The sequence below is a fragment of the Myotis daubentonii genome, chromosome 4 (assembly GCF_963259705.1).
Source record: "Myotis daubentonii chromosome 4, mMyoDau2.1, whole genome shotgun sequence".
Taxonomy (NCBI): Eukaryota; Metazoa; Chordata; class Mammalia; order Chiroptera; family Vespertilionidae; genus Myotis; species Myotis daubentonii.
In genome coordinates this window covers 67,235,199-67,251,158 of record NC_081843.1, presented here as the reverse complement: position 1 = coordinate 67,251,158, position 15,960 = coordinate 67,235,199, and the positions used below count along the sequence as shown (strand labels likewise).

At 38.4% G+C, this 15,960-nt stretch overlaps 1 protein-coding gene across 10 annotated transcripts in view; it reads right to left on the bottom strand.

Moving 5' to 3' along the window:
• The window catches only part of MEF2C (myocyte enhancer factor 2C), a 158,401-nt gene that overhangs the window by 129,115 nt on the left and 13,326 nt on the right, over positions 1-15,960 (bottom strand). For 3 of the 10 annotated variants that reach the window (XM_059694132.1, XM_059694131.1, XM_059694135.1), the window contains one exon: positions 13,135-13,221. The gene's annotated coding sequence lies outside the window, so the exon portion shown is untranslated. Of the gene's footprint in view, positions 1-8,653; positions 9,111-9,300; positions 9,415-13,134; positions 13,222-15,960 lie in introns of those variants that run through there. The other 7 variants (XM_059694134.1, XM_059694136.1, XM_059694142.1 and 4 more) reach the window with 7 other exon arrangements.

The following is a 15,960-nucleotide window of genomic DNA, read 5'->3' as shown; positions in this document are numbered from 1 at the left end:
AGTTTTAAAGGTTGAATCTGAATTTTAAATAGAATGCCTAATTTTGTAAAAAATAAATGTCAAAATTACTGACTCCTATGTATATTAATATATGCAGAAAAGTTTAACATTTTCCCCCTGGCTAATGAGCCCTGAAACTGTGCCAGGTGTAGGGCCCTTTTTCATAACACCTATGGCAAGAATAGGCCATTGTGATCATACTCTTAGGATTACATTTACATTTTAAGATTTGTGTGGTATTACTTTCTTGACGCTATTAGGAAACATTTGCATCCACAGAAAAACAGTTGCTTGATATTTAAACATAATTAAAATGTTCTTTCTTATCTATATTTTAAAGAGAAAATTAAATTTCATTTAACTTGGTCTGACTTGGTAAGTTTTATATAGGCAATGAACAATTTGTTTACTGGGTTAATGACTAAACTTACATTTAAACACTATTTGTATATTAGTATAAAAATAAAGTCTCAATAAATATTTATTATATAGTAACACTTTCTACTTAAGGCTCCCTCTTAATACATTTTTATTAGAGAAGGCTAGTTAGATAAAGGTGTGCTGGCAATCATCTGACTACACTTCACACAAATGAGACTTCTATTATTGATTGAAAGGAGCCGCGGCAGCTAGAAATTATTTTTAATAGGATTTTTTTTTTAAAATCACACTGGTAACAACTGAAAATGTAACTGGTAATTAAAGACTGGTTTTAACGATTTTTTACTTTATTTTACAAAGAGAAGTATGAGCTTTCAGACTACAGTTTTCAAATACAAAGAATATTAATGCAGATAGTTGGAAATTGATTTACTTTGCATGGCAATAAGCACACTACTTACATTGTACCTTTCAAACGAAGAGCATAAACCAAATCTGAAAACTAAAGCCCATGTTTTTCCTTTGCACTCTGTATTTTGACCTAGCAATCATTAAAAGTGTGAGTGTTTATCCATAAAAATTACTGTAGTGCCACATGCTGCAGTGGACTATTGCTATTTCTCGAGATAAGTACAAAAAACACTCAATGTTAATTTGCATCACAAAATGACCTAACATATCTGGAATATAATGCACAGCCTTCATTGAAAAGAAACCATTATATTTTTCTCTGCAAAACACCAAAAAAAAAAAAAAAAAAAAGTACAGACATCTGATTGGGCCTGCACGTGCTGAGAGGAGGAGGGAGGGGGAGAGGCCTCATTTTCTATTTTACACCTATTGTTTTATGCATTCTAAACTGCTATATGGGAAGAAAAAGGAAACAGTGAATCCACTTTGCAGTTCATGTCTCAGTGATTTAAGAGGATGAATTTTCAATTTAAAGAAGGAAAACACTATGCTTTTCCTTTACCAAAGGGACTGCCCAGGAAGAAGGGCCTCTGCTCCTTAGCCTATGCCAGGGGAGAGGACATTGCTTGGGGCTGCACGCACTCTGAGACAGAAGAGGGGAAGCTTATGATGTGGCACTGTGCATGCATCTGGTCTGCAGCCAGCAAGTTTCATTCTGTAGCTCTGCTGCCAGTACCTGCCCTGAATATTCAGAAATAAAACTCCACTACCAGAGCTCTACCTTAGAAACTGGATGTTACGAAGAATTAAAAGAGCATATTTTACTTTCTTTAGCCTGAGTGTAATTACTGTTTTTGAAAAGAAAGAGCTGAAACTATAGTAACTGAACAATTTATATGAAATTTTTTTTCTCTTTTTAAACTCCTCAAACTGCCTTCCCACAAAGCCATTTAAGTTAAATGGGACATTTACAGACTCACCTACATGAAGGCTATAACTTAAAACATCTGCTTAGACACGTATGTTCTGTTCAGATGTAAAGAATGTGGAAAAAAGCTGAAAAATACAGGCGCATTATATTCTTTAAAAATGTGGTGTGTGTGTGTGTGTGTGTGTGTGTGTGTGTGTGTGTGTGTGTTTTCATTCAAGAGATTTTGACTGCAATTAGGTAGTCGGTCCTATAAAGGCTTCCTTGTGTGACCATGATTTCTAAAAATAAAATGCTCCAGTGAATATTTCTGCTAAATAATCACATCTTCAAAATTACTTTAAAGAAATCCCAATTCCCTCATGTTACATTAAGCAATAATACCAGCTTCCCATAATAAGCCTGGGTTGTACACCTCATGCATGGTCAACAATTAATTAGAAGGTTAAAAAAAGTCATGTTTACTCTATTAAGTAGTAGACTAATTTCCTTGTCTGTCCTTTCTTATTTACATCAGTGAATCTATTTTCTATTTTGCAAATGCATAAGCATATCTAAGCCCAAACTGCCTATCTTCTGGGTTTGGGGAAAGATGCATTGGCTTCCTGAACATCCTAACTTGCTGAAATAATCACAGACATTAAAAAAAGAGAGAGGTAGTAGTTGCTTAAAAAAAACAAACACTTTGCATTCTAAGGACCATATCCACCACTTGTTAAAACCAATATGCTAGAGATCCATAGTATCTGAGAACAATTTATATGAATTCATGTACATCTTATCCATGACAAGAAGATACAAGAAGGAAACCAGACCACGCTCAGGATGCTATTGGTAAAAGCAGGTTCTCACCAGGACTGCTTCAGAGATTGGTTTCTCCAGTCTATAAAAACAAGTTTAAAGTACTTTATTTCAATAAATTTACTAGACGATTTGCATTGTCATTCTACATGAATAGCAACCACATGCAGGATGAACAACATTGCTCCATTCATTTCAAATTTACAGCATTAAGAATTAATAAAGTCTCTATAATGCCTGCATTATTAAAGAGTAATGATTCCTGCAGAAATCTGCCTATAATAGGTTTACTGTTTTTATCGCTTGTAATATCACCAATTTCCTTTATAATGTCCTCAAAAGATTCCCTTCATGTGTATTTTGAACTTCATTTGTACAAGCTACTATAATTTAAAAATAATTATAGAGCTTTAACTCAGGCAATACAATGACAATGTACAACAAATGCATTATGGTGGTTAATAACAAATGAATGCTACTCATATTCACCTGAAACCAAAACATGGGTTTATATAACAGGTATCACATAATATTTATACTTAACAGCAATGCGGCTTTTCTTTCTGCAGTTAACATTAAAATAATACAAAGGAATGTGAAATTCTACTATTTGGGGTAATCTTTTTTATAATCTTATTTTTTACAATGGTACCCCTTTCATAGAATTTTCTTTCTTTGCATACATGAAAACAACAAACAAAAAAGAACACTGATGCTATCTACTCATTCTTCAAAGACAGGGAATGGGTGCCTCTGGATCCTTTCTCTCTTTATGCCTCAATATGTTTGTAAAATAGTTACTATTGAATTTTTGTTTTGAGCAAAATTAATTCTCGTTAAATAACATTGAAATTACAAAACTTCCATAGACCTTTACAGCATTCAGTGTGAGAAGGGTTATCAATAGCTGCTTTTAGAAAAAAACCCCAGACAGTTTTCCTTTGCTCACTGACTGCAGCAGCCCATTAGAAATTATTTTTTTCTCATGCTCTTATTCACTTACATACTGCATATTTGCTTCAATTCTCTAAGGGAAGAAATGTGGCTCTTGTGGGAAAGGTCCACCCCTTTCTACATGTTTGCTTCCTTGAACGAAAGGAATACACCCCCTTACATTCTTTGAAATGTGTCCAACACGAGCAGAATTGTGTCAGCACTGTATTATTAGCCAAATTAGAAAATCTTACATGAGAGTTAAATACGATTGAAGTGTGGTGTGTTTTGAACCAGGATAGCTAAATGACACCTATGCATATAGGTAATAGCAATGAACTACATTCATTTAGTCTTAGTGTCTAAGTTTGGAAGCTCTGAACATTTGTCTTAATGGAAGAAATCTGTGAATGTTTTTGTGCACATGTGTGTTGTATGGCAACTCAGGAAGAGGCCCATAAATGTTACAGGTTTTTAGTGCATCCTTTAGATTTAAGATCTATTAGAAGAATGTTTTCTCCCTTTCATGAGTATTTTAAAGAAAAAACATTGAGAAACTAAAGTATCCATCTTCATAAGTAGAGTCAGAAAGCTGAAATCACAGAAGTGCAAAAATCTCGAAAGTCAATGCTCATCATCCTAATGACATCAAACTCACACCAAGTTGGTGTCCACTAACTTCAATCTCATTAAGACAATCTGCTGGTCATGAGAAGTTATGTTCTAAAAAGTCTTCCATCAATTATGTAGAATAATGTACTCTCAAGGCAAGTATTATTTTGTTGTTATTTGATAATAAAGTGGAAATCTGTGCATTTATCTTTACCTTTGTTTTTTCTAAACCCTATTTTTCTTTATTGAACTTTTACAAAGACATATGCAAGGGTCAAGACACAGAGTAGGCAAAATTTTATATCTCTTTAGAGATATTTTAGTGTTTAAATGGTTAGTGCCTTTGCAATTTGCTCATCAGGCATTTCTGAATGAATGCAACTATATAATTTCCGGGCCTACAAAATGGAGCTATACTATTCTGCCTATGTTTTTCACTTGGAAAAAGAGTGAACATAAACCGTGAATATATAAACTGGAACTGAAGGTAATAAACTTATTAAAACTTGGTAAGATATTGTTATGGTCAAAGAAAACCTGCAAGTGTGTGCCATAAATCCACTCAGATGAAACATCTCATTCACTAGAATTTCCTACCTTCTTATAATGCACAGAAAATTAAACACATAAATATTAATTTTATGTATCACAGAAGATGTAGGCAATGAAAATGCAATGTTTACATTTATGGATGACTCATTAGTGTTTTATTGTGTGAAACACTAGGAGGCATCAGTTGGGTAAAAAAGAACTTCAATTTTTAAAGAAGCAAGAAATTACTGTAGAGTTGGATGTGTAAAAAGTTGGGGTTTTCAAAATGTTATTATGTAAACCAAACTTTATTCTCTGAAATAAACTCTGAAAACATCATATTTTGTTGTTTTACAGAATGGTCTTTATGTAACATTTATGAAATACATATAATTTGACCAATACATGCCTATTAAGCTATATTTCAAATGTATGGATTCATAACTATGTAATTACACATTTTTATGAAGAACATACTTGGTAACAGAATAACATAATGGCTATTGACTACTATGCGTTTTCTGCTCAGTTACTCAATACCATCAGTGTATGTTTTATTTCTGGCAAATTCTGTTTTGTGCTCTCTACAATGTCTCTGAAAATGTCCACTGCAATTAAGCCTTATAATAACTGCTTCCCATAAACAGCCAGAACTTGATTTTGTTCATACAGAAGTGATGGAACTTAAAATTTAAGCAATAAAGACATATATAAAAAAGACATTTTCTCTTATTTCACTATCGAACGCCTGTCATTTGAAAACTGAGTTTTCCGTTGTTTGAACGGTTCTTCATAATGATGAAGCAACAGGGTCGTGGTATACTTAGCTAGCAATCATTTGAAATTGGAGTGTCTTGTCATTCCCCAACAATCAGCTTTTATCTCTGACCTATCAAAATAACACGTGAACTGGGTAATCCGCCTTTTGTAAGGTGCACAGACCCTGTTGTTGCTCCTGGTTTTGTGAATCGCCTCTGTAATCTGGTTTGATTTCCTAGAGATGACAGATCGCGGTGAACAGTCAGGCTTTACTGAGTGGAAGGCAGTCCACGCGCCCCTGAGATTAATGTACAGTGCTGAGGATGAGGGTCTTAATCACCTACCCTTCCCCATGCAGCACACAGTCTAAACATCAGTTATTAAATCTTCTCATTGTGTCCAGGCAATCACTATATTCGTAAAATGAGTATGTGCATTTTAAAATAAGTTTTACATATTTGTGTGATGTTTTCTCAAAGGCTGTGCTTTTGTAAAATAAGTAGAACTTTATTAATAGTCTCTTTTAAAGTCCACTCTGTGACCCTTAATTGCATATGAAATTCTTCCATGTTGTTTTGAATCATGCCCCTGAAGACAGGGTTCTCTGTTTAATAACTATTTTTTGTTGTTATGTAGCACAAGTGTTGCTGCACAGATATTTCCCCATTTTTGTCACTTTCTGAGATTTCAGACTCAAAATATACCGCACATAGTGTTGAGAAATAAAGCCACAAAATATAATACAATAAACAGAAGAAAGTTTTGAAATATAATGTTAACATATGCCATGTAGTTATTTAGCTTGGTTTTTTAATAAAAGAAATGTAAATACAATAAATCACTTATCAGGAAGATATGGTGTAATGTTATGTAATTTTTGATTTGATAAAGTGAGGACTAAGGAAGAAATTCATAGAAATCTGAACAATATAAAACATGATGCTTTTCCAATTTCAATTTTGAATCATTGGTCCTTTTCCCTATTAGAATGAACCATTTCCCTCAAATATTGAAAACTGAGTATGTTGACAAAGAATAAAAGAGGCCAGATGGAGTAAAGTTCTTGTTATTTATATTTCATGCATTTAATGATAATGTGTTTGGATTCTGAAAAGTTAATATAGGTGATTGCATACTTTTAAAGTCTAAACAGCCCAGGAAAGATGGCAAATTGACTTTTTAGCATACAGTGCTCATTTTTTATTTAACTGAAGGAACAAATTAATATTTAATAAAAGTTACATATTTAATATTGTCTTTCACTATATCCCACACACATACACAGCAATCAGAATATAAATAGCATAATTAATGAAGAAGTAAAATATTGTCTTTAGTAAGAAGTCTGCAAAATGTGCCATAGATGCTCCAAAGTTGCGTGAAATCTATTACTAATAAACGGTAGAATTTTATAAAGTTTAGCAAAATTTAAAGTAAAGGTAACTGCTAACTATTGTCTCCTTAACTTGACTGGGAGACCATATTTTAATCAAACATTGAATTTAAAGTTACCTTTGGCCAAAAAAACTTTTAGAATTGAGTTAGTAGTCTAATACACAGCCAAATGTATTTTCCTACAAATAGAATGAGGTATTTTCGAGATTTTGCCCCTTTGAGATGAGATATGAGATACGTACATTTCATGTTACCTGTCAAGTCCTGAAGCACTGCTTTAGAGCTACTTCTTTGAACTTAATAATTTCATGCATATATTGGAAGAATGCAATATGGTTTTCTAATTGCATTGTATTTAACTGAAACTGATGGAGAAAAAAAAAATACGGCTTCTACCATATTGTTACATACGGAACATTTTCAAAGACTAACCAGAACTGACATTATTTTAAAAATTAAATAAGATATTTGAGTTTCAAATTGGAGATTGTTAATCTATTTAAAGCAAAATTAATATTCAATTCAGAGGTTAAATGGGGTTCACAGGTGGTCACATTTCCATGTCTTACCAATTCTCTAGGGAGTCAACTTATTATACTCTACAATAAACATCTTCACTCTGCAACCACAATTCCATTGCAAGGTGCCAGTGAAAAAGAGGCTGGTCACTCTTTTTGACTGGTATAATAAGGTGGCTGGAGTTCCCTTTATAGCACTTAGAAAATATATGCAGTCACTACCCATTTCACAAGACAGTTACTGTTCGAGTTAGTTTCAGATTCACAATAGTAAAACCCACTTTGTGTCAAAGCAGTTCTTCACTGAGGACCGGTTAAAGAACTGGCAGAGAGCCCGATTCCAGTTATTATACTGTCAGCATTTACATATAAAGGTATTTTATACAAAAGACACACATTTCTAAATTGTGAAGAAAAAGAGCCCCCCCCCCCCCAAAAAAAAAAACAACTACTGGAGCTAGGGTAGTCAGAAATGTTTGAGATATAATATTTCCTTTGAGAATTAATAGCCATATTCTGGGAAGGAGATAACATTAGTATTAAATTTAAATACTTGCATAATATTTAATACAATAAACAATGTGATATATATATATATATATATATATATATTCTTTATGCCAAACTTTATCAATGAGTTTGCTAACTTTCATCCAAAGTCCAAACAGAAGGCAATTTAAGAGACTTAAAATTGTTTGTGTTAAAACAGTTATTTATTTGACTTGACCTAAGTAGCAATGCATATACTGAAATACCAATACGAATTGTGAAATGTATAGACTACCATAGCCAGGGTGTTACTTTTTGTCCACACCAATTAAGAAGCCCTCTATCAAGCCAGCACTTTGGCAAGGGAAGGGGATGCACAAAGGTATACCCTGACAGACAGCCATGCTTTAGTTCAAACTAATCCCAAGAATTAGCAGCTCAAAAGCATAACCCAGAGCAAATCAGTCTTGGGGAGACTCAGAGGAGCATCTCTCCACAGTGAACTCCAGGCTAAATCTTAAGGCATGTACTTCAAGGTCACAGAACATTCTATGAAATATTAAAATCTACCAGTCTCCACATGCTCGACCGTATCAAACATGCTAATGACGCGAACTAACTTCATGAAACTTTAAACACAATGATGTGACAAGAACGAGTCAGGAGTGATTTCAATAACTGATGGCAAACGGATAAGACGATCTAAAAAGTTACTTTTAGCAACAGACAAGGAAATCATGGAATCTAAGGAAAAGAATGGGCAACAACCCTCAACTTCAGCCTCCAAAAAAAAGGCACAGGGGTAGACCCAGTGCTGTGGCATATCCTGATGCAGATTTCAGAAACAATACCCAGGCTATTTCTATTTTCCTCGAGAAATGTCAGAGGTACTCACATGAAGGAAGACCAGGTCAGATTAGTCCTTGGGATATTTTCCTTTCTTAAGAGAGGGAGAGAAAACACACACAACAATAATCTTTACTTCGTCCAGCCTTGAAGTGCTTCTCCACCTGATTCAAACATGCAGCCACGGCGACCCACACAGAATCTTCAAAGTCAATCCAATAGCAGCCCGAAGATGTCTGGGTGTACGCGTGTGCTCAAGTGTCTGTGACTGCGAGCAAAGCAAGCAGAGAGCTGGAGACGAGGTGTGCGTGTGAACGCGCGCGGAGGGGGCGCGCGCGGGGGAGGCGCGCGCGGGGACGCGCATTCGCGCGCGCCAAGGCCGCTCGGAAGAGGAGGTGGTGGAGGAGGAGGAGGAAGAGGAGGAGGAGGAGGAGGAGGAGGAGGAGGAAGAGGAGGAGGAGGGGAGAGTGGCTCTCAGTGGCCGGTGGATTAAAAGTAACCAGACTCGTCCAGAAAACTGCGTCCAGGAAGGAAGTGACAGAAGACGAATGGGAAAAGGAGAGCTGCTCACTGCCTTTGAAACGTCGCGTAAAAAGGCGGGGGGGCAGGGGGAGTGGTGGAAGGATATTGGGAGGGGAGGCGGGGGTGGCCGGGAAAACGGGTGCACACGGGCTCAGGGCTCTAAGCAGTACGAACCATCGTGCCTCTTGCCTTCTTTTTTCCCCTTTATTTTGTCCTTGCCTTTGCCTTTGCCTCGCGCTGCCTTTCCTCTTAGTCTCTCTCTCCCTCACAATCCCAAACCGTTGACTCTCTCCTCGCGAGCTGGAGAAATCATCAGTTTCACTCTTGCAAAAGGGGGGCGGGACTAGACCTCAGAGCATTTTAATAAAACAAACATACAGCAGTTCGCTCCTCACCCCTCCAGTCTCAACTAGATTGATAAATTACTCCACTACACTACTTTAATTATGTATATGGTATGCAGAATAAATCACTGAACATCAGTACCTCAATCAAGCACTTTTAAATGATAATTGCATCTCGGTGAATCAATCTTCCCATTCCTGACATTTTGCTAATTTTAGTTTTACGGTGGGGTAACGGCACATGCCATACGCAAACCTAATGACAATTCTTTATTGCACGAAATGAAGACAACACCGCGAGCGGCGGCTCCCGGCTCCCGGCTCCCGGCTCCCTGCCCGCGCCGCCGCCGCCGAGGACCCTCGGAGAACCGAGTCTCCGGCTGCCGCGCGCTCACTCCCCGGGGACGCGGCGAGCCAGCCAGCAGGAAAGTCCTTCTAAAGTCGGGATCTTTCCTCTGACCAATAGGAGCGCGACCCTAATAGTTGGTCTTGTGACTTTTCTCCCGTCGGGAGACGCGTTAACCACTTCATTCTCCCAGCGTCGGAGCGCGCCTGTGTTACTTACGGTCCAGGATGTCTGCAGCGCCCGATCCCAGCGCGCTCTTCCTGCACGCCCACCAGACGCGGTTTTCGGCCCTGAGCGGCTGGAGGGCTAGAGGGTTAGCCTAAATGCGTCTCAAGTGTTACTCATGTAGAAATAATGAAAGAATTACCAGTCCTTGAAATCTCGACCTCATCACGGGGCCGTGAACTTTCTAATCAGTTTGGAAATATTTACCGAGGCGGCAGCTTCCTCGGATATTTCCCCCCTCCCTCCTCCCACGCTATCTCTTCTACACCTTACTGGATTTTCTCCAGGGCATTTCACATGTAAACCAAACGAACTTCCCAGATGCATTAAGCTTCCCTATCCGATAGCTGATGACTTCACTTATCCTGAAGAGTTTCAGCTGCACAGGAAGCAGAAATAGAGACTGATAAGGCATATACGACTCACGTTAAAGTTTAAAAAGTAAGTTAATGTTAAAGATGTAGGACAGGTTAGTAGGGATTGGGCACCTCCCTTCCCTAGCCAAATTACACCACACCCAATAAAGCCAAAGATAAAGTACACCAACTAGTACACAAACCTTGACACGACTGCATGCCAGTAGAACTATAGGTTGTATAAAATGTTCCAATCAAATTAAAACATTTTAAAAGGTAGAAGGGAAAATACATTGGGAAAATAAACACATGGAACATTCAAGAGTATGCAATACTGAAATACCTAGCTAACTAAAGATTTTTTTCCTCACTTAAAAAAAAATCCTTTCAGCACTATGTTTAACCCAATGACTAGTTGCATTTCCTGTTAAGTTCTGCACTATGCCATGGGGGAGGACAGTGTGATTCCAAAAGCCTCCTGCTTCATTGTTGAGGTATTTGATGTAACATTTCTCAGAAGAGTGGGCTCAACAGTTAGGTGTCTGCCCCAAGGCTTCACTTGAAAGGGAAAGGTTGATTTTGCAGGCAAGTACGACTAGATCCGAACCATCCTCAGGCTTCTGGCTCATCACCATTGTGACTATCAGCACAGCTAAAATGAAACTCTAGCTTTTATTATAGGAAAGCATGGCAAACTGTCACAAAGCACCAGCCATCTGAGGCAGTATTAGTTCTTGCAGATTGGTATCTACAATATATTTGTTTGCCTGTCTGTTTTTCACCTAGTGAGTTTGCTACTACTATGCCTTCATTTTAATAATATGGCAGAGGTAATCTGTATTAGGTTTTCATTTAAGGTACAACTTCTAAAAAATCCAAAATTGTAAAGGTGCACAGACATTTTGAATACTAAGATATGTCTATATATGGTAGTAAAAATGAAATTTCATGTTTTCCAGATTCACAAACATCCTGACAAAGCAAACCATTTGCAGGAACATCTAAGTTTATTGCCAGGATGCGTGAAATTAATGTAATGAATCCTTAACATTACATTTCATATGAGCAAATAGACATAGGCAATTCAGGACTTTCAACCATACTATTTATGATGGGTCATATACATATTTAACATCGTACACTTCAGTTTTATATTGTTTTTCTTCAAAGAGAAAATATCTTACCACTTAATATTTTTAAGAATCATTTCATAATAAATATTTTTAACAAATCCATAATTATCAATGATAGTACAAGCATTCAAAAGTATATATAACCTCACATGGTGGATAATTTGAAATTAATTTGGATTTGGAATGTACTACAATTGGCCTTTTAAAATATAAGCTATTCCCCTCAACAGATTTAGCTTAATTATGTGTGATCCTAATTTAATATTAGCATTAGTTTCTTTTCCATGAGCTTTTATAGTTGAAGTGGAACAAAAGAGGTTGTATAGAAATATACAATAGAGTCATCTGGGATTTAAAATTATTCATTGGTAATCTACGAAGTGGTTAATCCAAAATGTGTTTTGTATTCTTCTTGAAATACTTCAGGATTTTTTAAAACAAAACAAAACACCAAAATCATCCTTATCCTTGCCGCCTAATGGCCCTTGGCTAGGATCAGAATGTTTTCTGGTGTGTGGAGAAGCTGGTACTAGGTATTAGGAGGCCTGGATTCTCAGGTTCAAGATTGGAGCCTAATGAGTGTGTCTTTTCTGAGGTTCAGTTTGCTTATGTGTTAAATGAATTTTCCAGTCTCTTCCAGTTCTATGATTGCAAAATAGAAAATTCATATACCCTTTAAAGCCAATTGGAAACTTGTGGCCTATCCTGTTAAAAGGTGATACTTCCTTTAAGAAAAAATGGTGTCTGGAATTGATGTACTGTTTAAATCAGCTTTCCTCTCCCCAACCCCCATCACCAAATATTTCCTTCATTAAATAATTGTCATGGGCTTTATTATACATTAAATATATTAACTTGTTTTTCCCACAAAAGAATTGTTTAACAATATATTTAATTAAAATGCCACAGAAGTTAGAGAGAGCATGATGCTCAGGATTTAACTCTAGAAAAAGCTAACTTCTAATTTCTGTTCAGGTTGCATACCATTTTACCCCACCCTGCTCTTTACTACTCCCCTGCATTAAATCAGCAGTGTACTAACACCTTGTGCGCGGGGGCTGCCTGCCTTTAAGCATGGCCCACGCTGGGCGTAGCTCTTGTAGTGAGCTTAAAAAAAAAATATTTTAAAGTAAGCTGGTCAGTTTCCACAGCAACCCACCCTAAAATGAAGAAAGGCTGTAGATTAATCTACCCCTCAAGATTATTCAGCTATATAGTATACTGTATAGTATTTAATTGTGCAGAATACTTTCAACACAAACATGATAATTGAATATAGAAGTGCAGAGAAATATTAAAAGGTAGTGAGATACAAATCCCAAAAGCACTAAAATGTTATTTTATAGTTAGAGATGACACACATGACTTTCTCTGACATGGATTAATTGTAAAAGAGACTTGTGAAGCTAGGCCCTAAAAGGGGACATGAGCTTTAAGCAAAATGGCATGGTATTGCTTATAATATAAAGCATATAATGGTTATATAGCTCTTTATCACTTTTAGATACATCTATATCATAAATACCTAAAGACAAAGAGTTTGGCAGTTTTACCTCTATGTATTAACCTGGTGGGAGATGATATAACGAATGTTGAGCACTCACCACATACACATACAGTCATTTGCCTTCCATTCTTTACTTCATCTCTTCATAGAAGTTACTTCACAGTTTGCAACTCTTCTTTGGCACCTTAAAATGTGTAAGAACAAAATGATATATAGTTAAAAAATTTTTTTAAGAATGTTGATATTAAAGTACATTTGCATAAATTTATTTCTAAAGCCTAATCTGTAGAACATTAATGTTAATTCTAGTATTAAACCAAATGAATGTGTATTGAACATAAAGTAATGAAAATTATCATTAATTGTGGTAATACTTATAACCTTAAATATATGCAGTGCCAAATGTCTAAATTTCAAAAATTCTTTCGGTACCGCTCTTTTGAATGCATAGTATACATCATATGGACTGCTTATGATTGAGAATCTGCAACATACAAAGGATTTGTCATTCTAAGCCAAGGTTTAATCATATTTTCTATCTCATCTCTAAAGATCCTACATTTATTTTAATTTTATAACGGGTGAAGAATTACAAGGAAGACAGTCAAATCCATAATATCCCAAGCTAATAAAATTTGAGGTTGCAACTGAAGTTGCTGAAAGGGCTTGGTTTATATGTTGCCTAAAGGCCAATTTTAAATACTTTGGGATTAGTGATGTAGATTCAGTACCCTTTATGAATTCTATTATGAAGAATGCCTTTTCTTTCCAGGCTCTGTTTAACTGCATGAGCACAAATGCCCCTGTGTCCGTATCTGTTTGAAACTAGCTATCTTTCAGAACACAAATGAACTTTTTTCCCTTGGTTTCAGAATGGGTCTAGTCCTCCCAACCTTGAGACATATCAGGCCATGCTGGTCAATATCCATCCTCTCATTTGTATTTGCCAGAAGACGTTTCACAGTGAAGTCATTAAGATTTATGAAGTCTCTATATTTGGTTTGACATCCTTAAGATTTATTTTTATTTTTTAAGTTGCTTCAGAGTCAAGGAGAAATGAAGAATTTTGGACACTTTTATTTCAGGGGTGTTAGCTGAGTTTAAATCATTTAGGCTCGGGCCCACAGTGAGTTAGTCTCAACTTGGTGATGGGGAGCCAGTGCCAGGCGACCTGGTGAATTCTCTTTTTCCCCAGCTCTGTTTGGTTTTACAGTCTATTAAGTGGGGATCATTATATACATCTCCCAGGGCCTTTTCACCTTATAGAAATGCAATCTTCATGAAGCAATGTCTGAAAGATATGTTAAGGTTTTTAAAAATGCCACCACAAATTATGATACATTTCTTCCTTTTCCTGGATCAGTATGCCCAAATAAGTCTTGATCTGTAATTTGCCCAAGAATGTGTGGCTGATTAAAAAGTTATCCATATGCACGGCTAAATTTAATGGACTTTACCTTTACTTATAAAATTGTTAAATGTTCATCGGAACATTGATTCTATCTCTTGAAATATCACAGAAACCTTCAATTCAAAGGACGGATTTTCATACTTCCTCTTTTAACTCTTTCTTCTAGGTACCTCTCTCTGTGTGTGCCCTTTAATTTTTAAAGATCTTTATCCGGGGTGGGGCGGCACAGGGGAGGGAGGGGGGTCAAAAAACTCCACTTGCGTTTTGCGCCCACTTCTTTGTCTGGAAAGCAGAGGAGTGGGATTCAGTCCCGACGGCCTCTTAAAGACCCAGACGGGGGGCGCCTCTGGTTTCAGCAGCTCACTTCGCTAAGTTATTGATTGCAGGCAACAACAGTCCCTCCGGATGGTTGGTGTGGAGAGGGAATCCGCGCTGGGTGGGCGGTCAGCAGGGGCGCACCAGTCACAACACCGTGCAATGATTACGGGTCCTCCCCTCAGCACCTATATACTCCTCCCTCTGCCCAGCTCCACTTCCCGGACCCCTTCTCCCTACTTTCCTCCGAGCGGACGGAGGTGAGGGGTGGGGGCTCCTCCAGGGAGTGCGTCTCTAGAGCTCGGAGGGGTGGGTGCGCCACGTGGTTGCGCTCCGGGCGAGGAGCAGGCGGGTTTGGGACCCTTCTGGGGGTTCTCTGGGCCCAGGCGCACTTCCAGGGGTTGCTGCCTTGGCGGCGGGTGTGTCCAGAGGGCGGATTTCACAGTTTGGGGAAACGCGGCCGTGGTTTGGTGAAGAGGCCATGTGGCCGGTTCTGGGGAATGGAGGAGGGCGCAGTGGTGGTGTTGGGGCTTTGGAAGCGGGCGGTGGTGCCAAGGGAGTTGCCCGACTGGTGTGGTTTGGGGATATTTCCCCGTAGGTCGGTTAAAGAGGACTCCAAAGAGCCGGGGATGAGCTCCGAACGACGCGAGAGTGAACTCGCCCCCGCACCCGGCACAAAGCGCTGGCACGCAGTGCGCGGCTGGCGGCGCGAGCGGCTGGGGGTGCTCCGGGCCCTGCAAGCCTGGGACCCGGAGAGCGGCGCGCGGGTCCCGCTGTGCGCGTGCCCGCCGCCCTCCCCCCTTCAGCTGGTCCTGCACCAGCTAGCCTGGTTTTCCACCTGACAGGCCAATAGGAAAGGGCGGGATCCCGGAGCCGGATTTTATAGCCCAAACTCTCAGGGTCTTCAGGATTCTGGGAAAAACTAACAGCCAACTGCTGGCTCTAGTAGTTAAGTTGCCTGGGTGGATTTGTGCGCACTTTGGCTAGGGAAAGGCCACAAACGCAAGGAGAAATGGGATGCTAGGGAGAACCCATCCTCACCCCCAGCTTCCTTTCCCCCTTCCACTGAGAACAGTGCAGGGAGCTCTTGCAAAAATGCCATCACAGCCTGTGCTGTTCTTTGATCTGTGTGTGGAGCGGTACCAAGGGCACCGAGCATGGTGGCAAGATCAGTGCTCCAAAGGCATACACTCTGCC